This window comes from Salvelinus alpinus, chromosome 13 (genome assembly GCF_045679555.1).
Source record: "Salvelinus alpinus chromosome 13, SLU_Salpinus.1, whole genome shotgun sequence".
In the NCBI taxonomy this organism is placed as follows: Eukaryota; Metazoa; Chordata; class Actinopteri; order Salmoniformes; family Salmonidae; genus Salvelinus; species Salvelinus alpinus.
Window position 1 is genome coordinate 21,396,524 of NC_092098.1, and position 27,884 is coordinate 21,424,407.

General features: G+C 39.8%; 1 protein-coding gene across 2 annotated transcripts in view; it reads left to right on the plus strand.

Annotated features, from left to right (window-relative positions):
- The window catches only part of LOC139537343 (sodium/potassium-transporting ATPase subunit beta-2-like), a 59,646-nt gene that overhangs the window by 4,682 nt on the left and 27,080 nt on the right, over positions 1-27,884 (plus strand). The window contains exon 1 of one of the 2 annotated variants that reach the window (XM_071338549.1): positions 3,975-4,011. The exons of the other annotated variant lie outside the window; for it this stretch is intronic. The gene's annotated coding sequence lies outside the window, so the exon portion shown is untranslated. Of the gene's footprint in view, positions 1-3,974; positions 4,012-27,884 lie in introns of those variants that run through there. 2 annotated transcript variants of the gene reach the window in all.

Genomic DNA, 27,884 nt, shown 5'->3' on the forward strand with positions numbered 1-27,884 from the left:
TTTCAACTACATGCTATTAGGTTGCAATCAATGTTACAATGCAGGTTTTGTTTCAGTGAAGAATTATTTTGATAAGAGAAAAATGATATCTGCTAAGTGTCAAGATCAGCACGATAATCTGCACCACCAAGATCTGCCATAATATATGGTAATGTATCTAACATCCGAGCTTTGAAATGATGACCGCTACGTCATAAACACCCGACCTGAAACTATTTCAAATGTTCATGAAAATAATTGTGCGCATATCAAGATTAAAGCTTTTAATTTCAAGTGCAGAAGTGTAGTGAAATGCATTTCTTTCTCCAAACCGAACAATGCAGTAATCAATATCAATGTAGTGCTAAACATAACATAAGGTAGAACAAACACACATTAAATAAAAATAAGAAATAAGAAGAACACGAGAAAGTAAGCATACTATATACAGAGTCAGTTCCAATACCATATTTACAATGTTCAGGGATACTGGAGTGATAGAGGTAGATATGTATAGGGTTAAGGTGACAGGGATACTGGAGTGATAGAGGTAGATATGTATAGGGTTAAGGTGACAGGGATACTGGAGTGATAGAGGTAGATATGTATAGGGTTAAGGTGACAGGGATACTGGAGTGATAGAGGTAGATATGTATAGGGTTAAGGTGACAGGGATACTGGAGTGATAGAGGTAGATAGGTATAGGGGTAAGGTGACAGGGATACTGGAGTGATAGAGGTAGATATGTATAGGGTTAAGGTGACAGGGATACTGGAGTGATAGAGGTAGATATGTATAGGGTTAAGGTGACAGGGATACTGGAGTGATAGAGGTAGATAGGTATAGGGGTAAGGTGACAGGGATACTGGAGTGATAGAGGTAGATAGGTATAGGGGTAAGGTGACTAGGCATCAGGATATAGGATAAACAAAGTAGCAGCAGCATAAATGATGATTGTATGTGAGTGTGTGTGCGTGTGTGTAGAGTCAGTATAAATGTGTGTGCATGTTTTTATTTTTATTTTATTTTATTTGGATCTCTTTTAGTCCCCATTTGGACTAATCTTCCAAGAGGCCTTAAACATTAAAATACAATTTATAATACGAACACATTTCCACATATAACACACTATTACAAACATACATAATATACTAACATAATGACCCAATAAATACTCAATCTAAAAAATATTGATTCTTCATCTACTATAGTCCCACAACATTTCTATGTATTATATTTAAATTGTTTTAAAATAAGGTTTAAATTTATATATTGAAAGGTTTCTGGTTTGCTCAGTTAATTTATTCAATTTCTTTATTGCTCTAAATCGAAATGTTCTTTTGCCTATTTCTCTTTTCTGTCAGGACAACGCATAGATGGTGGACAATCTATTCCTAGTATTTACTAGGAATGTCTGTCTCTTACCAACTGAATAGCTTTGTGAATAGAACTTGGCCCTTTTAAATGATGTATATTATGAAATAAAATAAGCATGTTCCTTTCAATTATCTTATCGATTGATGACCAACCAAGAACACTGCGCATGACTGCAACAGAAGAACCATATCTCCACCTTAAAACAATCCTTGCTGCTTTGTTCTGTGCATTCTGCAGCCTCCTAACTTCACTTGATGATGCATTTCCCCAGACCACAGAACAGTAGTTCACCTGACTCTCAATTAATGCTTGTGTTATTTGCTGAATAATTTTTCCTGGTAAATATTTAGCTATCCTTCTGATTATGCATGCTGTTTTTTTTATTTTTATTTTTACATAGATTAGTTATTTGAGACGACCATGATAAGCAGTTGTCTAGCTGCACTCCCAATAGTTTGGTTTCTGCCACTTCTTCAATTTGTACTCCTCCCATACTTAATTGTATCCCATGCTGTTTTGGCCTTTTCCTAGTGGAACAGAACAACATAACTTTGGTTTTCTTGGTGTTTAAAACAAGTTTGTTTTGGCAAACCCACTCCCTAATATTCTCCAAATCTCCTTGTAAAGCGTGCTGTACCTGTTGAACCGATTGTCTTGCTGCATAAATTGTAGTATCATCTGCAAATATAGTAGCTTGAGTTTCAACTAAGGCATAGGGAAGGTCGTTGGTATATATTAAATAGAGAAGTGGCCCAAGGCAGCTGCCCTGCGGTATTCCACAGTTTAACACATGAGGGGAAGAAAATGAACCATTGATATAGGTGGACTGTTTCCTGTCAGTTAGATATGACTGTACCCAATTCAATGCTACCTCCTTAAAACCATAATGCATTAATTTTGTCAAAATTATTTCATGATCCACTATAGTGTACTACAATAGTACACCCACAAACTTGCCATTATCTATAGCATTGAGCCACTGGTCAGTCATGTCAACCAATGCAGTGGTAGTTATGTGTGTGTTGGAGTGTCAGTGTGTGTCAGTGTGTAGAGTCCTGTGAGTATGCATATAATTAAATACAGATAGTCCATGTAGCCGTTCTGTTAGCTATTTAGCAGTCTAATGGCATATGGCTCTTTTCTAATGACGTTGAGGCGTTTTAATCTGGGTAAAGCCGAGCGCCACATTCTATTTGTATCACCTTCAACCCCCCAGCCCTTCCCATCTCTTAGTGTGAGTAAATCAGTGCAGGATTTAATCCTAATCTAATGACTTCATAGGCTGACCGGCCAAGTATCAATTGTAGATGTCAAATCAAACTGTACATCAACTTCAGAACATTCCCTTTAATTGATTTCGCTGAATTTAATCAGAATGGTTTTAGATGTAATCTCTAATCAATGTAAATTCAATGATTTGAGATGTCACCCGTGTCACGAGAATTTTCAATCCCAATGATGATAACTAAGAATTACTTAAGCTTTGACCAATCCCCGAGGTTTGTAAGACCCTGGGTTTAATAATAATTAGGCAAAGACTCAGCTTATGCAAAAGGTCCGTAAAGTTTATTCAGAGAACGTTCTAAAGTCCATCATACAAAGACATACCATTTTATAACTCACTCACTCCCTACCTAATAAACGCACATACATACACACAAACAGTAGGTGGGATGTATCTTTCCTCATAGTTCTCACCACTCGTTTATCACTTCCAAGCTGGCAGTTCCCTCCTCCCAAGATTAGAGGAACCTTGACAGGACTCCCTGTCCTGTCGTAAGTTTCTCAGAGTTCTAACCAGGTCAGGTCATACACAGTTTAATTGTTCTCTGTATTTTCTTAGTCACACACACACATTTCTACTTGTCTCAACCAAACCTTATTAGACTGAAGTTTATCATTCTAATTCATTATATATGTTACATAGTCTTAATAATTACATTTCAGGGTGGAATTCTTTAGTCATTACCATAAACATACAAATTCCCTTATCAACCCGCCATAATCAATCACACACAAAGACACACACACACACACACACAGGGGCACCTGACTTTATCTGAAAGTGGGTGTGTAAAAAATTGTGTATTATTTTTTGGTGAATTGTTTTAACCATTTCATGCAAATAAACATTATAATATATTTTTTAGAACACAAGTGCACATCAATGCCTAATTTATCACAACCATTACAGATAACAAATCCTAATTGCTAAATTGCCCCATATATATTCAGTCAATAAAAAAACAAGTGCCATTTTAAGATTGATTTATTGAAACCATAATATCAACTTGCATATGACGCTACAAGCTTGGCACACCTGTATTTGGGGAGTTTCTCCCATTCTTCTTTGAAGATCCTCTCAAGCTCTGTCAGGTCTCTCCAGAGATGTTCGATCGGGTTCAAGTCCGGGCTCTGGCTGGGCCACTCTTCCAACAGGACAACGACTCTATGCACACAGCCAAGACAACGCAGGAGTTGCTTCGGGACAAGTCTCTGAATGTCCTTGAGTGGCCCCAGCCAGAGCCCGGACTTGAACCCGATCGAACATCTCTGGAGAGACCTGAAAATAGCTGTGCAGTGATGCTCCCCATCCAACCTGACAGAGCTTGAGACGATCTGCAGAGAAGAATGGGAGAAACTCCCCAAATACAGGTGTGCCAAGTTTGTAGCGTCATACCCAAGAATATTCAAGGCTGTTATCGCTGACAAAGGTTTTTCTTGTAATTCACTGTATCACAATTCCAGTGGGTCAGAAGTTTACATACAGTAAGTTGACTGTGCCTTTAATCAGCTTTTTCTATTCCAGAAAATTATGTCATGGCTTTAGAAGCTTCTGATAGGCTAATTTACATAATTTGAGTCAATTGGAGGTGTACCTGTGGATGTATTTCAAGGCCTACCTTCAAAGTCAGTGCCTCTTTGCTTGACATTATGGTAAAATCAAAAGAAATTAGCCAAGACCTCAGAAAAAAATTGTAGACCTCCACAAGTCTGGTTCATCCTTGGGAGCAATTTTCCAAATGCTTGAAGGTACCATGTTAATCTGTACAAACAATAGTACGCAAGTATAAACTCCATGGGACCACGCAGCCGTCATACCGCTCAGGAAGGAAACGCGTTCTGTCTTCTAGAGATGAACGTACTTTGGTGCGAAAGTGCAAATCCATCCCAGAACAACAGCAAAGGACCCTTTGAAGATGCTGGAGGAAACAGGTACAAAAGTATCTATATCCACAGTAAAACAAGTCCTATATCGACATAACCTGAAAGGCCGCTCAGCAAGGAAGAAGCCACTGCTCCAAAACCGCCATAAAAAAAGCGGTTTGCAACTGCACATGGGGACAAAGATTGTACTTTTTGGAGAAATGTCTTCTGGTCTAATGACCATCGTTATGTTTGGAAGAACACCATCCCAACCGTGAAGCACTGGGTGGCAGCATCATGTTGTGGAGGTGCTTTGCTGCAGGAGGGACTGGTGCACTTCACAAAATAGATGGCATCATTATGTGGATATATTGTAGCAACATCTCAAGACATCAGTCAGGAAGTTAAAGCTTGGTCACAAATGGGTCTTCCAAAGGGACATTGACCCCAAGCATACTTCCAAAGTTGTGGCAAAATGGCTTAAGGACAACAAAGTCAAGTTTTTGGAGTGGCCATCACAAAGCCCTGACCTCAATCCTATAGAAAATTTGTGGGCAGAGCTGAAAATCTGTGTGCGAGCAAGGAGGCCTACAAACCTGACTCAGTTACACCAGCTCTGTCAGGAGGAATGGGACAAACTTCACCCAACTTATTGTGGGAAGCTTGTGGAAGGCTACCTGAAATGTTTGACCCAAGTTAAACAATTTAATGGCAATGATCCCAAATACTAATTGAGTGTATGTAAACTTCTGACCCACTGGGAATGTGATGAAAGAAATAAAAGCTGAAATAAATTATTCTCTCTACTATTATTCTGACATTTCACATTCTTAAAATAAAGTGGTGATCCTAACTGACCTAAGACAGGGAATTTGTACTCAGATTAAATGTCAGGAATTGTGAAAAACTGAGTTTAAATGTATTTCGCTAAGGTGTATGTAAACTTCCGACTTCAACTTTATGTAATGAATTACGGTTTCATTTTATTTTATTTTATGCATTTGCAAACATTTCCAAAAGCCTGTTTTTTCTTTTTCATTATGGGGTATTGTGTGTAGATTGATGAGGGGGAAAACAATTGAATCCATTTTAGAATAACACTGTAACGTAACAGTAAAGGGGTCTGAATACAGTAAAGCGTTCCGAATGCACTGTACAAGTGAGAGTGAATGAGAGAAATTGACCAATCTCATGCACAAAGGACCCTAGTTAATGTAATTGCATCTTTTTCTATGATAGCGCACACTGCTGAAATTAGCTGGGGTAGAAATTCACTACTGTTCCTTGTGGATATGCAAGTGTGTGTGTGTGTGTGTTGCACAATTATGGAAATAGTTCTTAGATCCCTTGGCAATTTCAAAAGTACATGAATATTAAAACAGCCACAGCACATACATATTATTTTATCCTTACCATATTTTCCATTCACAGCCTCTGTTTGATAACCCAGATTCAAATCAGCGTCCACAGTATTCATTGATGTTTGAATACTATCCTCTTTTCAAAGGCGTCCATGTTGCCATTGTAGGAGGGAAAGCACAGGACGCTGCCGGCCTATTCTGTCCCACCATTTTATTATTTGCTTTCAACTCTCCCTGTGATGGGGGGATGAAAAGAGTGAGGCGGAGGAAGAGTGAAAGAGAGAGGGGCATGGTGATGAGAGGTCAGGCAGGATAGCTAGTAAACTGGATACCCTCCTGGTGTGGCCAGGGGAAAGGTGACCCTCTCTACACTCCTCCTGACCTGGGTCTGCACACAACACTCAGTCTGTCTCTGGGGGGGGGGGGGGGGTCTGGTCACCATGACGGCCCATAAAGTCAAATAAATAATCTCCTCCCTGATGGTCCCTCACTGCATTGGTTAGACCAGAGCAATAGTCTCAGCCAGGGCTAGACGCAGGGCCTGTACACTATCTCTGATTACTCAGCAGGGTTTTTCCTTCTTGCACAGTGTGCCACAGCAGCCCTTTCCATCTCACCCCACAGGATGCCGCTCTGCTCTCCTCTCCTTTCCTCTTACGCTCCTCTCTATGAGGTTACATTTCAATGTAGATTCCCCACCCTGGGGACTGGCAGACCGTCACACTCAACCATTTACTCTCACTCACCAAGAAGGTCCAGTGTTTGTAACCGTAACCTGTGGAGAAGCTTCTTCTTGGCATTTGGTTATGTCTGTCCATGGCCCTACGCAGCACTGGGCCTGCTGACAAAGGGAGCCCCCATGGTGTCGACAGGGCCCAGGGGTGGAGCTCTGCAAAGGGGCCCGTCCAGCAGAGACACAGCAGGCCTACGCTCCAGGACTGGCCTCAGTTGTCCATGCTGAGAGGGCAGAGGAAGGCAAGGAGGGCTATTGATAGGCTCAGTCAACTCACCTCATTATATTTGACTCTAAATTGTATATCCCACTTGCTGTATGATCATATAATATTTAGCAGCTGAGGTGATTTTATGTTGTCAATCCAAAAGATGATTTAAACAATAGCCTTTCTGGCCTCCCGAGTGGCGCAGCGGTCTAAGGCACTGCATCGCACCCCATAGGGGGGTGTACAATTGGCCGGGGTGGCTTTATATCACACTCTAGCGACTCCTTGTGGCGGGCCAGGTGCCTGCAAGCTGACCCTGGTCGTCAGTTGAACGATGTTTCCTCCAACACATTGGTGTGGTTGGTGTTAAGGAGATGTTTCAGAGGTTGCATCAATCAACCTTTGCCTCTCCCGAGCCCGTTGGGGAGTTGCAGCAATGAGACAAAATCGCAATTGGTATCACGAAATTGGGGAGAAAAAGGGGGGTAAAATAAAAAATAAAAAATAACAATAGTAGTTCCCTTTGGGCCCTGGCTATACTGGTATGATACACTGTTATTTGTAGTGGGCTTCTGTACATGGCTCCAAATCCCTTGACCTAATCTCCAGGGGGCTTCTCTCCTCCTCCCCTCTTCCCTTCTGTCATCACTCCTTCCTCCCTCTCTTTCACCCTTCCCCTCTTCTCGGCTCTCTCCCCCATTGTTGGTGTTACTTGATAATTCATTTGAACAAAGAGCAGACATTCAACCCTAGATTAATCAGCCCTGTTTAACAATGGGCGAAGGGCATGTGTGTTTGTTTGCAGGTTGTGTGTGGTTGGTAGTGTGAGTGCAGAGGAGGAGTGTGCATATCCAATTAATGTTTCCACAAATAGTCAATATCATTTAAACATGTTTTTAGATTTCTATTTAGAGAAATGTGTAAGAGAGAGAGAGAGTGTCTTTTCACTTTTAATTGTTGGTATGGTATGGTGTGATACAGACAGAGAGAGAGTGGTATAGTGTGATAAAGACAGAGAGAGTGGTATAGTGTGATACAGACCGACAGAGTGGTATAGGGTGATACAGAAAGAGAGTGGTATAGTGTGATAAAGACAGAGAGAGAGTGGTATAGTGTGATAAAGACAGAGAGAGTGGTATAGTGTGATAAAGACAGAGAGAGAGTGGTATAGTGTGATAAAGACAGAGAGAGAGTGGTATAGTGTGATAAAGACAGAGAGTGGTATAGTGTGATAAAGACAGAGAGTGGTATAGTGTGATAAAGACAGAGAGAGAGTGGTATAGTGTGATAAAGACAGAGAGAGAGGTATAGTGTGATAAAGACAGAGAGAGAGTGGTATAGTGTGATAAAGACAGAGAGAGTGGTATAGTGTGATAAAGACAGAGAGAGAGTGGTATAGTGTGATAAAGACAGAGAGAGTGGTATAGTGTGATAAAGACAGAGAGAGAGGTATAGTGTGATAAAGACAGAGAGAGTGGTATAGTGTGATAAAGACAGAGAGAGAGTGGTATAGTGTGATAAAGACAGAGAGAGAGTGGTATAGTGTGATAAAGACACAGAGAGAGAGTGGTATAGTGTGATAAAGACAGAGAGAGTGGTATAGTGTGATAAAGACAGAGAGAGAGAGTGGTATAGTGTGATAAAGACAGAGAGAGAGTGGTATAGTGTGATAAAGACACAGAGAGAGAGTGGTATAGTGTGATAAAGACAGAGAGAGTGGTATAGTGTGATAAAGACAGAGAGAGAGAGTGGTATAGTGTGATAAAGACAGAGAGAGAGAGTGGTATAGTGTGATAAAGACAGAGAGAGAGAGTGGTATAGTGTGATAAAGACAGAGAGAGTGGTATAGTGTGATAAAGACAGAGAGAGTGGTATAGTGTGATAAAGACAGAGAGAGTGGTATAGTGTGATAAAGACAGAGAGAGTGGTATAGTGTGATAAAGACAGAGAGTGGTATAGTGTGATAAAGACAGAGAGAGAGTGGTATAGTGTGATAAAGACAGAGAGAGAGTGGTATAGTGTGATAATGACAGAGAGTGGTATAGTGTGATAAAGACAGAGAGAGTGGTATAGTGTGATAAAGACAGAGAGAGAGAGAGTGGTATAGTGTGATAAAGACAGAGAGAGAGAGTGGTATAGTGTGATAAAGACAGAGAGAGAGAGTGGTATAGTGTGATAAAGACAGAGAGAGAGTGGTATAGTGTGATAAAGACAGAGAGAGAGTGGTATAGTGTGATAAAGACAGAGAGAGAGTGGTATAGTGTGATAAAGACAGAGAGAGAGTGGTATAGTGTGATAAAGACAGAGAGAGAGTGGTATAGTGTGATAAAGACAGAGAGAGAGTGGTATAGTGTGATAAAGACAGAGAGAGAGTGGTATAGTGTGATAAAGACAGAGAGAGAGTGGTATAGTGTGATAAAGACAGAGTGAGTGGTATAGTGTGATAAAGACAGAGAGAGAGTGGTATAGTGTGATAAAGACAGAGAGAGAGTGGTATAGTGTGATAAAGACAGAGAGAGAGTGGTATAGTGTGATAAAGACAGAGAGAGAGTGGTATAGTGTGATAAAGACAGAGAGAGAGTGGTATAGTGTGATAAAGACAGAGAGAGAGTGGTATAGTGTGATAAAGACAGAGTGAGTGGTATAGTGTGATAAAGACAGAGAGAGAGTGGTATAGTGTGATAAAGACAGAGAGAGAGTGGTATAGTGTGATAAAGACAGAGAGAGTGGTATAGTGTGATAAAGACAGAGAGAGAGTGGTATAGTGTGATAAAGACAGAGAGAGAGTGGTATAGTGTGATAAAGACAGAGAGAGTGGTATAGTGTGATAAAGACAGAGAGAGAGAGAGTGGTATAGTGTGATAAAGACAGAGAGAGAGTGGTATAGTGTGATAAAGACAGAGTGAGTGGTATAGTGTGATAAAGACAGAGAGAGAGAGAGTGGTATAGTGTGATAAAGACAGAGAGAGAGTGGTATAGTGTGATAAAGACAGAGAGTGGTATAGTGTGATAAAGACAGAGAGAGAGTGGTATAGTGTGATAAAGACAGAGAGTGGTATAGTGTGATGAAGACAGAGAGTGGTATAGTGTGATAAAGACAGAGAGTGGTATAGTGTGATAAAGACAGAGAGAGAGTGGTATAGTGTGATAAAGACAGAGAGAGAGAGTGGTATAGTGTGATAAAGACAGAGTGAGTGGTATAGTGTGATAAAGACAGAGAGAGAGAGTGGTATAGTGTGATAAAGACAGAGAGAGAGAGTGGTATAGTGTGATAAAGACAGAGAGAGAGAGTGGTATAGTGTGATAAAGACAGAGAGTGGTATAGTGTGATAAAGACAGAGAGAGAGTGGTATAGTGTGATAAAGACAGAGAGAGAGGTATAGTGTGATAAAGACAGAGAGTGGTATAGTGTGATAAAGACAGAGAGTGGTATAGTGTGATAAAGACAGAGAGTGGTATAGTGTGATAAAGACAGAGAGAGAGTGGTATAGTGTGATAAAGACAGAGAGAGAGGTATAGTGTGATAAAGACAGAGAGTGGTATAGTGTGATAAAGACAGAGAGTGGTATAGTGTGATAAAGACAGAGAGTGGTATAGTGTGATAAAGACAGAGAGAGAGTGGTATAGTGTGATAAAGACAGAGAGAGAGTGGTATAGTGTGATAAAGACAGAGAGAGAGGTATAGTGTGATAAAGACAGAGAGTGGTATAGTGTGATAAAGACAGAGAGAGAGAGTGGTATAGTGTGATAAAGACAGAGACAGAGTGGTATAGTGTGATAAAGACAGAGAGAGAGTGGTATAGTGTGATAAAGACAGAGAGAGAGTGGTATAGTGTGATAAAGACAGAGAGAGAGTGGTATAGTGTGATAAAGACAGAGAGAGAGAGTGGTATAGTGTGATAAAGACAGAGAGAGAGTGGTATAGTGTGATAAAGACAGAGAGAGAGAGTGGTATAGTGTGATAAAGACAGAGAGAGAGTGGTATAGTGTGATAAAGACAGAGACAGAGTGGTATAGTGTGATAAAGACAGAGAGAGAGTGGTATAGTGTGATAAAGACAGAGAGAGAGGTATAGTGTGATAAAGACAGAGACAGAGTGGTATAGTGTGATAAAGACAGAGAGAGAGTGGTATAGTGTGATAAAGACAGAGAGTGAGTGGTATAGTGTGATAAAGACAGAGTGAGTGGTATAGTGTGATAAAGACAGAGACAGAGTGGTATAGTGTGATAAAGACAGAGAGTGAGTGGTATAGTGTGATAAAGACAGAGTGAGTGGTATAGTGTGATAAAGACAGAGAGAGAGTGGTATAGTGTGATAAAGACAGAGAGAGTGGTATAGTGTGATAAAGACAGAGACAGAGTGGTATAGTGTGATAAAGACAGAGAGTGAGTGGTATAGTGTGATAAAGACAGAGTGAGTGGTATAGTGTGATAAAGACAGAGAGAGAGTGGTATAGTGTGATAAAGACAGAGACAGAGTGGTATAGTGTGATAAAGACAGAGAGAGAGTGGTATAGTGTGATAAAGACAGAGAGAGTGGTATAGTGTGATAAAGACAGAGTGAGTGGTATAGTGTGATAAAGACAGAGAGAGAGTGGTATAGTGTGATAAAGACAGAGTGAGTGGTATAGTGTGATAAAGACAGAGAGAGAGTGGTATAGTGTGATAAAGACAGAGAGAGAGTGGTATAGTGTGATAAAGACAGAGAGTGGTATAGTGTGATAAAGACAGAGAGAGAGTGGTATAGTGTGATAAAGACAGAGAGAGTGGTATAGTGTGATAAAGACAGAGTGAGTGGTATAGTGTGATAAAGACAGAGAGAGAGAGGTATAGTGTGATAAAGACAGAGAGTGGTATAGTGTGATAAAGACAGAGAGAGTGGTATAGTGTGATAAAGACAGAGAGAGAGAGGTATAGTGTGATAAAGACAGAGAGTGGTATAGTGTGATAAAGACAGAGAGAGAGTGGTATAGTGTGATAAAGACAGAGAGAGAGTGGTATAGTGTGATAAAGACAGAGAGTGGTATAGTGTGATAAAGACAGAGAGAGTGGTATAGTGTGATAAAGACAGAGAGAGAGAGAGTGGTATAGTGTGATAAAGACAGAGAGAGAGAGTGGTATAGTGTGATAAAGACAGAGAGAGAGTGGTATAGTGTGATAAAGACAGAGAGAGAGAGTGGTATAGTGTGATAAAGACAGAGAGAGAGAGTGGTATAGTGTGATAAAGACAGAGAGAGAGAGTGGTATAGTGTGATAAAGACAGAGAGAGAGAGTGGTATAGTGTGATAAAGACAGAGAGAGTGGTATAGTGTGATAAAGACAGAGAGAGAGAGAGTGGTATAGTGTGATAAAGACAGAGAGTGGTATAGTGTGATAAAGACAGAGAGAGAGGTATAGTGTGATAAAGACAGAGTGAGTGGTATAGTGTGATAAAGACAGAGAGAGTGGTATAGTGTGATAAAGACAGAGAGAGAGAGTGGTATAGTGTGATAAAGACAGAGAGTGGTATAGTGTGATAAAGACAGAGAGAGTGGTATAGTGTGATAAAGACAGAGAGAGAGAGTGGTATAGTGTGATAAAGACAGAGAGTGGTATAGTGTGATAAAGACAGAGAGAGTGGTATAGTGTGATAAAGACAGAGAGTGGTATAGTGTGATAAAGACAGAGAGTGGTATAGTGTGATAAAGACAGAGTGAGTGGTATAGTGTGATAAAGACAGAGAGTGGTATAGTGTGATAAAGACAGAGAGAGAGTGGTATAGTGTGATAAAGACAGAGAGTGGTATAGTGTGATAAAGACAGAGAGTGGTATAGTGTGATAAAGACAGAGAGAGTGGTATAGTGTGATAAAGACAGAGAGAGAGAGTGGTATAGTGTGATAAAGACAGAGAGTGGTATAGTGTGATAAAGACAGAGTGAGTGGTATAGTGTGATAAAGACAGAGAGAGAGTGGTATAGTGTGATAAAGACAGAGAGTGGTATAGTGTGATAAAGACAGAGAGTGGTATAGTGTGATAAAGACAGAGTGAGTGGTATAGTGTGATAAAGACAGAGAGTGGTATAGTGTGATAAAGACAGACAGAGAGTGGTATAGTGTGATAAAGACAGAGAGTGGTATAGTGTGATAAAGACAGAGAGAGTGGTATAGTGTGATAAAGACAGAGAGAGAGAGTGGTATAGTGTGATAAAGACAGAGAGAGAGTGGTATAGTGTGATAAAGACAGAGAGTGGTATAGTGTGATAAAGACAGAGAGAGAGTGGTATAGTGTGATAAAGACAGAGAGTGGTATAGTGTGATAAAGACAGAGAGTGGTATAGTGTGATAAAGACAGAGAGAGTGGTATAGTGTGATAAAGACAGAGAGAGAGTGGTATAGTGTGATAAAGACAGAGAGTGGTATAGTGTGATAAAGACAGAGAGTGGTATAGTGTGATAAAGACAGAGAGTGGTATAGTGTGATAAAGACAGAGAGAGTGGTATAGTGTGATAAAGACAGAGAGTGGTATAGTGTGATAAAGACAGAGTGAGTGGTATAGTGTGATAAAGACAGAGAGAGAGAGTGGTATAGTGTGATAAAGACAGAGTGAGTGGTATAGTGTGATAAAGACAGAGAGTGGTATAGTGTGATAAAGACAGAGAGAGTGGTATAGTGTGATAAAGACAGAGAGAGAGAGTGGTATAGTGTGATAAAGACAGAGAGTGGTATAGTGTGATAAAGACAGAGTGAGTGGTATAGTGTGATAAAGACAGAGAGAGAGAGTGGTATAGTGTGATAAAGACAGAGTGAGTGGTATAGTGTGATAAAGACAGAGAGTGGTATAGTGTGATAAAGACAGAGAGTGGTATAGTGTGATAAAGACAGAGTGAGTGGTATAGTGTGATAAAGACAGAGAGAGAGAGTGGTATAGTGTGATAAAGACAGAGTGAGTGGTATAGTGTGATAAAGACAGAGAGTGGTATAGTGTGATAAAGACAGAGAGAGTGGTATAGTGTGATAAAGACAGAGAGAGAGAGTGGTATAGTGTGATAAAGACAGAGAGTGGTATAGTGTGATAAAGACAGAGAGAGTGGTATAGTGTGATAAAGACAGAGAGAGAGAGTGGTATAGTGTGATAAAGACAGAGTGAGTGGTATAGTGTGATAAAGACAGAGAGTGGTATAGTGTGATAAAGACAGAGAGTGGTATAGTGTGATAAAGACAGAGAGAGTGGTATAGTGTGATAAAGACAGAGAGAGAGAGTGGTATAGTGTGATAAAGACAGAGAGTGGTATAGTGTGATAAAGACAGAGAGTGGTATAGTGTGATAAAGACAGAGCGAGTGGTATAGTGTGATAAAGACAGAGAGTGGTATAGTGTGATAAAGACAGAGTGAGTGGTATAGTGTGATAAAGACAGAGAGTGGTATAGTGTGATAAAGACAGAGAGTGGTATAGTGTGATAAAGACAGAGAGAGTGGTATAGTGTGATAAAGACAGAGAGAGAGAGTGGTATAGTGTGATAAAGACAGAGAGTGGTATAGTGTGATAAAGACAGAGAGTGGTATAGTGTGATAAAGACAGAGAGAGTGGTATAGTGTGATAAAGACAGAGAGGTATAGTGTGATAAAGACAGAGAGAGAGTGGTATAGTGTGATAAAGACAGAGAGAGAGTGGTATAGTGTGATAAAGACAGAGAGTGGTATAGTGTGATAAAGACAGAGAGAGTGGTATAGTGTGATAAAGACAGAGAGAGAGAGAGTGGTATAGTGTGATAAAGACAGAGAGAGAGAGTGGTATAGTGTGATAAAGACAGAGAGAGAGAGTGGTATAGTGTGATAAAGACAGAGAGAGTGGTATAGTGTGATAAAGACAGAGTGAGTGGTATAGTGTGATAAAGACAGAGAGAGGTATAGTGTGATAAAGACAGAGAGAGAGTGGTATAGTGTGATAAAGACAGAGAGAGAGTGGTATAGTGTGATAAAGACAGAGAGTGGTATAGTGTGATAAAGACAGAGAGAGTGGTATAGTGTGATAAAGACAGAGAGAGAGAGTGGTATAGTGTGATAAAGACAGAGAGAGAGAGTGGTATAGTGTGATAAAGACAGAGAGAGAGAGTGGTATAGTGTGATAAAGACAGAGAGAGAGAGTGGTATAGTGTGATAAAGACAGAGAGAGAGAGTGGTATAGTGTGATAAAGACAGAGAGAGGTATAGTGTGATAAAGACAGAGAGAGGTATAGTGTGATAAAGACAGAGAGAGAGTGGTATAGTGTGATAAAGACAGAGAGAGAGTGGTATAGTGTGATAAAGACAGAGAGTGGTATAGTGTGATAAAGACAGAGAGAGTGGTATAGTGTGATAAAGACAGAGAGAGAGAGAGTGGTATAGTGTGATAAAGACAGAGAGAGAGAGTGGTATAGTGTGATAAAGACAGAGAGAGTGGTATAGTGTGATAAAGACAGAGAGAGAGAGAGTGGTATAGTGTGATAAAGACAGAGAGAGAGAGTGGTATAGTGTGATAAAGACAGAGTGAGAGAGTGGTATAGTGTGATAAAGACAGAGAGAGAGAGAGTGGTATAGTGTGATAAAGACAGAGAGAGAGAGTGGTATAGTGTGATAAAGACAGAGAGAGAGAGAGTGGTATAGTGTGATAAAGACAGAGAGAGTGGTATAGTGTGATAAAGACAGAGAGAGAGAGTGGTATAGTGTGATAAAGACAGAGAGTGGTATAGTGTGATAAAGACAGAGAGAGAGTGGTATAGTGTGATAAAGACAGAGAGTGGTATAGTGTGATAAAGACAGAGAGAGAGTGGTATAGTGTGATAAAGACAGAGAGAGAGTGGTATAGTGTGATAAAGACAGAGAGTGGTATAGTGTGATAAAGACAGAGAGAGAGTGGTATAGTGTGATAAAGACAGAGAGAGTGGTATAGTGTGATAAAGACAGAGAGAGAGTGGTATAGTGTGATAAAGACAGAGAGAGAGTGGTATAGTGTGATAAAGACAGAGAGAGAGTGGTATAGTGTGATAAAGACAGAGAGAGAGTGGTATAGTGTGATAAAGACAGAGAGAGAGAGTGGTATAGTGTGATAAAGACAGAGAGAGTGGTATAGTGTGATAAAGACAGAGAGAGAGTGGTATAGTGTGATAAAGACAGAGAGAGAGTGGTATAGTGTGATAAAGACAGAGAGAGAGTGGTATAGTGTGATAAAGACAGAGTGAGTGGTATAGTGTGATAAAGACAGAGAGAGAGAGTGGTATAGTGTGATAAAGACAGAGAGAGAGTGGTATAGTGTGATAAAGACAGAGAGAGTGGTATAGTGTGATAAAGACAGACAGAGAGTGGTATAGTGTGATAAAGACAGAGAGAGTGGTATAGTGTGATAAAGACAGAGAGAGAGAGTGGTATAGTGTGATAAAGACAGACAGAGAGTGGTATAGTGTGATAAAGACAGAGTGAGTGGTATAGTGTGATAAAGACAGAGAGAGAGAGTGGTATAGTGTGATAAAGACAGAGAGAGAGTGGTATAGTGTGATAAAGACAGAGAGAGTGGTATAGTGTGATAAAGACAGACAGAGAGTGGTATAGTGTGATAAAGACAGAGAGAGTGGTATAGTGTGATAAAGACAGAGAGAGAGAGTGGTATAGTGTGATAAAGACAGAGAGAGTGGTATAGTGTGATAAAGACAGAGAGAGAGTGGTATAGTGTGATAAAGACAGAGAGAGAGAGTGGTATAGTGTGATAAAGACAGAGAGAGTGGTATAGTGTGATAAAGACAGAGAGAGAGTGGTATAGTGTGATAAAGACAGAGAGAGTGGTATAGTGTGATAAAGACAGAGAGAGAGAGTGGTATAGTGTGATAAAGACAGAGAGAGTGGTATAGTGTGATAAAGACAGAGAGAGAGAGTTGCCACAAGAAAAGGGCAACCAGTGAAGAACAAACACCACTGTAAATACAACCCATATTTATGTTTATTTATTTTAACTTGTGTGCTTTAACCATTTGTACATTGTTACAACACTGCATATATATAATATGACATTTGTAATGTCTTTATTGTTTTGAAACTTCTGTATGTGTAATGTTTAATGTTCATTTTTATTGTTTATTTGACTTTTGTATATTACCTACCTCACTTGCTTTGGCAATGTTAACACATGTTTCCCATGCCAATAAAGCCCCTTGAATTGAATTGAATTGAATTGAATTGAGAGTGGTATAGTGTGATAAAGACAGAGAGAGAGAGTGGTATAGTGTGATAAAGACAGAGAGAGAGGTATAGTGTGATAAAGACAGAGTGAGTGGTATAGTGTGATAAAGACAGAGAGAGAGAGTGGTATAGTGTGATAAAGAGAGAGAGTGGTATAGTGTGATAAAGACAGAGAGAGAGAGTGGTATAGTGTGATAAAGACAGAGGGAGAGAGTGGTATAGTGTGATAAAGACAGAGAGAGAGAGTGGTATAGTGTGATAAAGACAGAGAGAGAGAGTGGTATAGTGTGATAAAGACAGTGAGTGGTATAGTGTGATAAAGACAGAGTGAGAGAGTGGTATAGTGTGATAAAGACAGAGAGAGAGAGTGGTATAGTGTGATAAAGACAGAGAGAGAGAGTGGTATAGTGTGATAAAGACAGTGAGAGAGTGGTATAGTGTGATAAAGACAGAGAGAGAGAGTGGTATAGTGTGATAAAGACAGAGAGAGAGTGGTATAGTGTGATAAAGACAGAGAGAGAGTGGTATAGTGTGATAAAGACAGAGAGAGAGAGTGGTATAGTGTGATAAAGACAGAGAGTGGTATAGTGTGATAAAGACAGAGAGAGAGTGGTATAGTGTGATAAAGACAGAGAGAGAGTGGTATAGTGTGATAAAGACAGAGAGAGTGGTATAGTGTGATAAAGACAGAGAGTGGTATAGTGTGATAAAGACAGAGTGAGTGGTATAGTGTGATAAAGACAGAGAGAGAGTGGTATAGTGTGATAAAGACAGAGAGTGGTATAGTGTGATAAAGACAGAGTGAGTGGTATAGTGTGATAAAGACAGAGAGAGAGTGGTATAGTGTGATAAAGACAGAGAGTGGTATAGTGTGATAAAGACAGAGAGAGAGTGGTATAGTGTGATAAAGACAGAGAGTGGTATAGTGTGATAAAGACAGAGAGTGGTATAGTGTGATAAAGACAGAGAGAGTGGTATAGTGTGATAAAGACAGAGAGAGAGTGGTATAGTGTGATAAAGACAGAGAGTGGTATAGTGTGATAAAGACAGAGAGTGGTATAGTGTGATAAAGACAGAGAGAGTGGTATAGTGTGATAAAGACAGAGAGAGAGAGTGGTATAGTGTGATAAAGACAGAGAGTGGTATAGTGTGATAAAGACAGAGTGAGTGGTATAGTGTGATAAAGACAGAGAGAGAGAGTGGTATAGTGTGATAAAGACAGAGTGAGTGGTATAGTGTGATAAAGACAGAGTGGTATAGTGTGATAAAGACAGAGAGAGTGGTATAGTGTGATAAAGACAGACAGAGAGTGGTATAGTGTGATAAAGACAGAGAGAGTGGTATAGTGTGATAAAGACAGAGAGAGAGAGTGGTATAGTGTGATAAAGACAGAGAGAGTGGTATAGTGTGATAAAGACAGAGAGAGAGTGGTATAGTGTGATAAAGACAGAGAGAGAGAGTGGTATAGTGTGATAAAGACAGAGAGAGTGGTATAGTGTGATAAAGACAGAGAGAGAGTGGTATAGTGTGATAAAGACAGAGAGAGTGGTATAGTGTGATAAAGACAGAGAGAGAGAGTGGTATAGTGTGATAAAGACAGAGAGAGTGGTATAGTGTGATAAAGACAGAGAGAGAGAGTTGCCACAAGAAAAGGGCAACCAGTGAAGAACAAACACCACTGTAAATACAACCCATATTTATGTTTATTTATTTTAACTTGTGTGCTTTAACCATTTGTACATTGTTACAACACTGCATATATATAATATGACATTTGTAATGTCTTTATTGTTTTGAAACTTCTGTATGTGTAATGTTTAATGTTCATTTTTATTGTTTATTTGACTTTTGTATATTACCTACCTCACTTGCTTTGGCAATGTTAACACATGTTTCCCATGCCAATAAAGCCCCTTGAATTGAATTGAATTGAATTGAGAGTGGTATAGTGTGATAAAGACAGAGAGAGAGAGTGGTATAGTGTGATAAAGACAGAGAGAGAGGTATAGTGTGATAAAGACAGAGTGAGTGGTATAGTGTGATAAAGACAGAGAGAGAGAGTGGTATAGTGTGATAAAGACAGAGAGTGGTATAGTGTGATAAAGACAGAGAGAGAGAGTGGTATAGTGTGATAAAGACAGAGTGAGAGAGTGGTATAGTGTGATAAAGACAGAGAGAGAGAGTGGTATAGTGTGATAAAGACAGAGAGAGAGAGTGGTATAGTGTGATAAAGACAGTGAGTGGTATAGTGTGATAAAGACAGAGTGAGAGAGTGGTATAGTGTGATAAAGACAGAGAGAGAGAGTGGTATAGTGTGATAAAGACAGAGAGAGAGAGTGGTATAGTGTGATAAAGACAGTGAGAGAGTGGTATAGTGTGATAAAGACAGAGAGAGAGAGTGGTATAGTGTGATAAAGACAGAGAGAGAGTGGTATAGTGTGATAAAGACAGAGAGAGAGTGGTATAGTGTGATAAAGACAGAGAGAGAGAGTGGTATAGTGTGATAAAGACAGAGAGTGGTATAGTGTGATAAAGACAGAGAGAGAGTGGTATAGTGTGATAAAGACAGAGAGAGAGTGGTATAGTGTGATAAAGACAGAGAGAGTGGTATAGTGTGATAAAGACAGAGAGTGGTATAGTGTGATAAAGACAGAGTGAGTGGTATAGTGTGATAAAGACAGAGAGAGAGTGGTATAGTGTGATAAAGACAGAGAGTGGTATAGTGTGATAAAGACAGAGTGAGTGGTATAGTGTGATAAAGACAGAGAGAGAGTGGTATAGTGTGATAAAGACAGAGAGTGGTATAGTGTGATAAAGACAGAGAGAGAGTGGTATAGTGTGATAAAGACAGAGAGTGGTATAGTGTGATAAAGACAGAGAGTGGTATAGTGTGATAAAGACAGAGAGAGTGGTATAGTGTGATAAAGACAGAGAGAGAGTGGTATAGTGTGATAAAGACAGAGAGTGGTATAGTGTGATAAAGACAGAGAGTGGTATAGTGTGATAAAGACAGAGAGAGTGGTATAGTGTGATAAAGACAGAGAGAGAGAGTGGTATAGTGTGATAAAGACAGAGAGTGGTATAGTGTGATAAAGACAGAGTGAGTGGTATAGTGTGATAAAGACAGAGAGAGAGAGTGGTATAGTGTGATAAAGACAGAGTGAGTGGTATAGTGTGATAAAGACAGAGTGGTATAGTGTGATAAAGACAGAGAGAGTGGTATAGTGTGATAAAGACAGAGAGAGAGAGTGGTATAGTGTGATAAAGACAGAGAGTGGTATAGTGTGATAAAGACAGAGTGAGTGGTATAGTGTGATAAAGACAGAGAGAGAGTGGTATAGTGTGATAAAGACAGAGTGAGTGGTATAGTGTGATAAAGACAGAGAGTGGTATAGTGTGATAAAGACAGAGAGTGGTATAGTGTGATAAAGACAGAGAGAGTGGTATAGTGTGATAAAGACAGAGAGAGAGAGTGGTATAGTGTGATAAAGACAGAGAGTGGTATAGTGTGATAAAGACAGAGAGTGGTATAGTGTGATAAAGACAGAGTGAGTGGTATAGTGTGATAAAGACAGAGAGTGGTATAGTGTGATAAAGACAGAGTGAGTGGTATAGTGTGATAAAGACAGAGAGTGGTATAGTGTGATAAAGACAGAGAGTGGTATAGTGTGATAAAGACAGAGAGAGTGGTATAGTGTGATAAAGACAGAGAGAGAGAGTGGTATAGTGTGATAAAGACAGAGAGTGGTATAGTGTGATAAAGACAGAGAGTGGTATAGTGTGATAAAGACAGAGAGAGTGGTATAGTGTGATAAAGACAGAGAGAGGTATAGTGTGATAAAGACAGAGAGAGAGTGGTATAGTGTGATAAAGACAGAGAGAGAGTGGTATAGTGTGATAAAGACAGAGAGTGGTATAGTGTGATAAAGACAGAGAGAGTGGTATAGTGTGATAAAGACAGAGAGAGAGAGAGTGGTATAGTGTGATAAAGACAGAGAGAGAGAGTGGTATAGTGTGATAAAGACAGAGAGAGAGAGTGGTATAGTGTGATAAAGACAGAGAGAGTGGTATAGTGTGATAAAGACAGAGTGAGTGGTATAGTGTGATAAAGACAGAGAGAGGTATAGTGTGATAAAGACAGAGAGAGAGTGGTATAGTGTGATAAAGACAGAGAGAGAGTGGTATAGTGTGATAAAGACAGAGAGTGGTATAGTGTGATAAAGACAGAGAGAGTGGTATAGTGTGATAAAGACAGAGAGAGAGAGAGTGGTATAGTGTGATAAAGACAGAGAGAGAGAGTGGTATAGTGTGATAAAGACAGAGAGAGAGAGTGGTATAGTGTGATAAAGACAGAGAGAGTGGTATAGTGTGATAAAGACAGAGAGAGAGAGTGGTATAGTGTGATAAAGACAGAGAGAGAGAGTGGTATAGTGTGATAAAGACAGAGAGAGGTATAGTGTGATAAAGACAGAGAGAGGTATAGTGTGATAAAGACAGAGAGAGAGTGGTATAGTGTGATAAAGACAGAGAGAGAGTGGTATAGTGTGATAGAGATAGAGAGTGGTATAGTGTGATAAAGACAGAGAGAGTGGTATAGTGTGATAAAGACAGAGAGAGAGAGAGTGGTATAGTGTGATAAAGACAGAGAGAGAGAGTGGTATAGTGTGATAAAGACAGAGAGAGTGGTATAGTGTGATAAAGACAGAGAGAGAGAGAGTGGTATAGTGTGATAAAGACAGAGAGAGAGAGTGGTATAGTGTGATAAAGACAGAGAGAGAGAGTGGTATAGTGTGATAAAGACAGAGAGAGAGAGAGTGGTATAGTGTGATAAAGACAGAGAGAGAGAGTGGTATAGTGTGATAAAGACAGAGAGAGAGAGAGTGGCATAGTGTGATAAAGACAGAGAGAGTGGTATAGTGTGATAAAGACAGAGAGAGAGAGTGGTATAGTGTGATAAAGACAGAGAGTGGTATAGTGTGATAAAGACAGAGAGAGAGTGGTATAGTGTGATAAAGACAGAGAGTGGTATAGTGTGATAAAGACAGAGAGAGAGTGGTATAGTGTGATAAAGACAGAGAGAGAGTGGTATAGTGTGATAAAGACAGAGAGTGGTATAGTGTGATAAAGACAGAGAGAGAGTGGTATAGTGTGATAAAGACAGAGAGAGTGGTATAGTGTGATAAAGACAGAGAGAGAGTGGTATAGTGTGATAAAGACAGAGAGAGAGTGGTATAGTGTGATAAAGACAGAGAGAGAGTGGTATAGTGTGATAAAGACAGAGAGAGAGTGGTATAGTGTGATAAAGACAGAGAGAGAGAGTGGTATAGTGTGATAAAGACAGAGAGAGTGGTATAGTGTGATAAAGACAGAGAGAGAGTGGTATAGTGTGATAAAGACAGAGAGAGAGTGGTATAGTGTGATAAAGACAGAGAGAGAGTGGTATAGTGTGATAAAGACAGAGTGAGTGGTATAGTGTGATAAAGACAGAGAGAGAGAGTGGTATAGTGTGATAAAGACAGAGAGAGAGTGGTATAGTGTGATAAAGACAGAGAGAGTGGTATAGTGTGATAAAGACAGACAGAGAGTGGTATAGTGTGATAAAGACAGAGAGAGTGGTATAGTGTGATAAAGACAGAGAGAGAGAGTGGTATAGTGTGATAAAGACAGACAGAGAGTGGTATAGTGTGATAAAGACAGAGTGAGTGGTATAGTGTGATAAAGACAGAGAGAGAGAGTGGTATAGTGTGATAAAGACAGAGAGAGAGTGGTATAGTGTGATAAAGACAGAGAGAGTGGTATAGTGTGATAAAGACAGACAGAGAGTGGTATAGTGTGATAAAGACAGAGAGAGTGGTATAGTGTGATAAAGACAGAGAGAGAGAGTGGTATAGTGTGATAAAGACAGAGAGAGTGGTATAGTGTGATAAAGACAGAGAGAGAGTGGTATAGTGTGATAAAGACAGAGAGAGAGAGTGGTATAGTGTGATAAAGACAGAGAGAGTGGTATAGTGTGATAAAGACAGAGAGAGAGTGGTATAGTGTGATAAAGACAGAGAGAGTGGTATAGTGTGATAAAGACAGAGAGAGAGAGTGGTATAGTGTGATAAAGACAGAGAGAGTGGTATAGTGTGATAAAGACAGAGAGAGAGAGTGGTATAGTGTGATAAAGACAGAGAGAGAGAGTGGTATAGTGTGATAAAGACAGAGAGAGAGGTATAGTGTGATAAAGACAGAGTGAGTGGTATAGTGTGATAAAGACAGAGAGAGAGAGTGGTATAGTGTGATAAAGACAGAGAGAGAGAGTGGTATAGTGTGATAAAGACAGAGAGAGAGAGTGGTATAGTGTGATAAAGACAGAGTGAGAGAGTGGTATAGTGTGATAAAGACAGAGAGAGAGAGTGGTATAGTGTGATAAAGACAGAGAGAGAGAGTGGTATAGTGTGATAAAGACAGTGAGTGGTATAGTGTGATAAAGACAGAGTGAGAGAGTGGTATAGTGTGATAAAGACAGAGAGAGAGAGTGGTATAGTGTGATAAAGACAGAGAGAGAGAGTGGTATAGTGTGATAAAGACAGTGAGAGAGTGGTATAGTGTGATAAAGACAGAGAGAGAGAGTGGTATAGTGTGATAAAGACAGAGAGAGAGTGGTATAGTGTGATAAAGACAGAGAGAGAGTGGTATAGTGTGATAAAGACAGAGAGAGAGAGTGGTATAGTGTGATAAAGACAGAGAGTGGTATAGTGTGATAAAGACAGAGAGAGAGTGGTATAGTGTGATAAAGACAGAGAGAGAGTGGTATAGTGTGATAAAGACAGAGAGAGTGGTATAGTGTGATAAAGACAGAGAGTGGTATAGTGTGATAAAGACAGAGTGAGTGGTATAGTGTGATAAAGACAGAGAGAGAGTGGTATAGTGTGATAAAGACAGAGAGTGGTATAGTGTGATAAAGACAGAGTGAGTGGTATAGTGTGATAAAGACAGAGAGAGAGTGGTATAGTGTGATAAAGACAGAGAGTGGTATAGTGTGATAAAGACAGAGAGAGAGTGGTATAGTGTGATAAAGACAGAGAGAGAGTGGTATAGTGTGATAAAGACAGAGAGTGGTATAGTGTGATAAAGACAGAGAGTGGTATAGTGTGATAAAGACAGAGAGTGGTATAGTGTGATAAAGACAGAGTGAGTGGTATAGTGTGATAAAGACAGAGAGAGTGTGGTATAGTGTGATAAAGACAGAGAGTGGTATAGTGTGATAAAGACAGAGAGAGTGGTATAGTGTGATAAAGACAGAGAGAGTGGTATAGTGTGATAAAGACAGAGTGAGTGGTATAGTGTGATAAAGACAGAGAGAGAGTGGTATAGTGTGATAAAGACAGAGAGAGAGAGTGGTATAGTGTGATAAAGACAGAGTGAGTGGTATAGTGTGATAAAGACAGAGAGAGAGTGTGGTATAGTGTGATAAAGACAGAGAGTGGTATAGTGTGATAAAGACAGAGTGAGTGGTATAGTGTGATAAAGACAGAGAGAGAGTGGTATAGTGTGATAAAGACAGAGAGAGAGAGTGGTATAGTGTGATAAAGACAGAGTGAGTGGTATAGTGTGATAAAGACAGAGAGAGAGTGTGGTATAGTGTGATAAAGACAGAGAGTGGTATAGTGTGATAAAGACAGAGAGTGGTATAGTGTGATAAAGACAGAGAGTGGTATAGTGTGATAAAGACAGAGAGAGTGGTATAGTGTGATAAAGACAGAGAGTGAGTGGTATAGTGTGATAAAGACAGAGAGAGAGTGGTATAGTGTGATAAAGACAGAGTGAGTGGTATAGTGTGATAAAGACAGAGAGAGAGTGGTATAGTGTGATAAAGACAGAGAGTGGTATAGTGTGATAAAGACAGAGAGTGGTATAGTGTGATAAAGACAGAGAGAGTGGTATAGTGTGATAAAGACAGAGAGTGAGTGGTATAGTGTGATAAAGACAGAGAGAGAGTGGTATAGTGTGATAAAGACAGAGTGAGTGGTATAGTGTGATAAAGACAGAGAGAGAGTGGTATAGTGTGATAAAGACAGAGAGTGGTATAGTGTGATAAAGACAGAGTGAGTGGTATAGTGTGATAAAGACAGAGTGAGTGGTATAGTGTGATAAAGACAGAGAGAGTGTGGTATAGTGTGATAAAGACAGAGAGTGGTATAGTGTGATAAAGACAGAGAGAGGTATAGTGTGATAAAGACAGAGAGTGGTATAGTGTGATAAAGACAGAGTGAGAGTGGTATAGTGTGATAAAGACAGAGTGAGTGGTATAGTGTGATAAAGACAGAGAGTGGTATAGTGTGATAAAGACAGAGAGTGGTATAGTGTGATAAAGACAGAGAGTGGTATAGTGTGATAAAGACAGAGAGTGGTATAGTGTGATAAAGACAGAGAGTGGTATAGTGTGATAAAGACAGAGTGAGTGGTATAGTGTGATAAAGACAGAGAGAGAGAGTGGTATAGTGTGATAAAGACAGAGTGAGTGGTATAGTGTGATAAAGACAGAGAGTGGTATAGTGTGATAAAGACAGAGAGTGGTATAGTGTGATAAAGACAGAGAGTGGTATAGTGTGATAAAGACAGAGAGTGGTATAGTGTGATAAAGACAGAGTGAGTGGTATAGTGTGATAAAGACAGAGAGAGAGAGTGGTATAGTGTGATAAAGACAGAGAGTGGTATAGTGTGATAAAGACAGAGAGAGAGAGTGGTATAGTGTGATAAAGACAGTGAGTGGTATAGTGTGATAAAGACAGAGAGAGAGAGTGGTATAGTGTGATAAAGACAGTGAGTGGTATAGTGTGATAAAGACAGAGAGAGAGAGTGGTATAGTGTGATAAAGACAGAGTGAGTGGTATAGTGTGATAAAGACAGAGAGAGTGGTATAGTGTGATAAAGACAGAGTGAGTGGTATAGTGTGATAAAGACAGAGAGAGAGAGTGGTATAGTGTGATAAAGACAGAGAGTGGTATAGTGTGATAAAGACAGAGAGAGAGAGTGGTATAGTGTGATAAAGACAGTGAGTGGTATAGTGTGATAAAGACAGAGAGAGAGAGTGGTATAGTGTGATAAAGACAGAGAGAGAGAGTGGTATAGTGTGATAAAGACAGAGAGTGAGAGTGGTATAGTGTGATAAAGACAGAGAGTGGTATAGTGTGATAAAGACAGAGAGTGGTATAGTGTGATAAAGACAGAGAGTGAGAGTGGTATAGTGTGATAAAGACAGAGAGTGGTATAGTGTGATAAAGACAGAGAGAGAGAGTGGTATAGTGTGATAAAGACAGAGAGAGAGAGTGGTATAGTGTGATAAAGACAGAGAGAGAGAGTGGTATAGTGTGATAAAGACAGAGAGTGGTATAGTGTGATAAAGACAGAGAGAGAGAGTGGTATAGTGTGATAAAGACAGAGTGAGTGGTATAGTGTGATAAAGACAGAGAGAGTGGTATAGTGTGATAAAGACAGAGAGAGAGTGGTATAGTGTGATAAAGACAGAGACAGAGTGGTATAGTGTGATAAAGACAGAGAGAGAGGTATAGTGTGATAAAGACAGAGAGAGAGGTATAGTGTGATAAAGACAGAGAGAGAGTGGTATAGTGTGATAAAGACAGAGAGAGAGAGTGGTATAGTGTGATAAAGACAGAGAGTGGTATAGTGTGATAAAGACAAAGAGAGAGGTATAGTGTGATAAAGACAGAGTGAGTGGTATAGTGTGATAAAGACAGAGAGAGAGAGTGGTATAGTGTGATAAAGACAGAGAGTGGTATAGTGTGATAAAGACAGAGAGAGAGAGTGTTATAGTGTGATAAAGACAGTGAGAGAGAGTGGTATAGTGTGATAAAGACAGTGAGTGGTATAGTGTGATAAAGACAGAGAGAGAGAGTGGTATAGTGTGATAAAGACAGAGAGAGTGGTATAGTGTGATAAAGACAGAGAGAGAGAGTGGTATAGTGTGATAAAGACAGTGAGTGGTATAGTGTGATAAAGACAGAGAGAGAGAGTGGTATAGTGTGATAAAGACAGAGAGAGAGTGGTATAGTGTGATAAAGACAGAGAGTGGTATAGTGTGATAAAGACAGAGAGAGTGGTATAGTGTGATAAAGACAGAGAGAGTGGTATAGTGTGATAAAGACAGAGAGAGAGAGTGGTATAGTGTGATAAAGACAGAGAGTGGTATAGTGTGATAAAGACAGAGAGAGTGGTATAGTGTGATAAAGACAGAGAGAGAGAGTGGTATAGTGTGATAAAGACAGAGAGTGGTATAGTGTGATAAAGACAGAGAGAGAGTGGTATAGTGTGATAAAGACAGAGAGAGTGGTATAGTGTGATAAAGACAGAGAGAGAGTGGTATAGTGTGATAAAGACAGAGAGTGGTATAGTGTGATAAAGACAGAGAGAGAGTGGTATAGTGTGATAAAGACAGAGAGAGAGTGGTATAGTGTGATAAAGACAGAGAGTGGTATAGTGTGATAAAGACAGAGAGAGAGTGGTATAGTGTGATAAAGACAGAGAGTGGTATAGTGTGATAAAGACAGAGAGAGAGTGGTATAGTGTGATAAAGACAGAGAGAGTGGTATAGTGTGATAAAGACAGAGAGAGAGTGGTATAGTGTGATAAAGACAGAGAGTGGTATAGTGTGATAAAGACAGAGAGAGAGTGGTATAGTGTGATAAAGACAGAGAGAGAGTGGTATAGTGTGATAAAGACAGAGAGTGGTATAGTGTGATAAAGACAGAGAGAGAGTGGTATAGTGTGATCAAGACAGAGAGAGTGGTATAGTGTGATAAAGACAGAGAGAGAGTGGTATAGTGTGATAAAGACAGAGAGAGAGAGTGGTATAGTGTGATAAAGACAGAGAGAGAGTGGTATAGT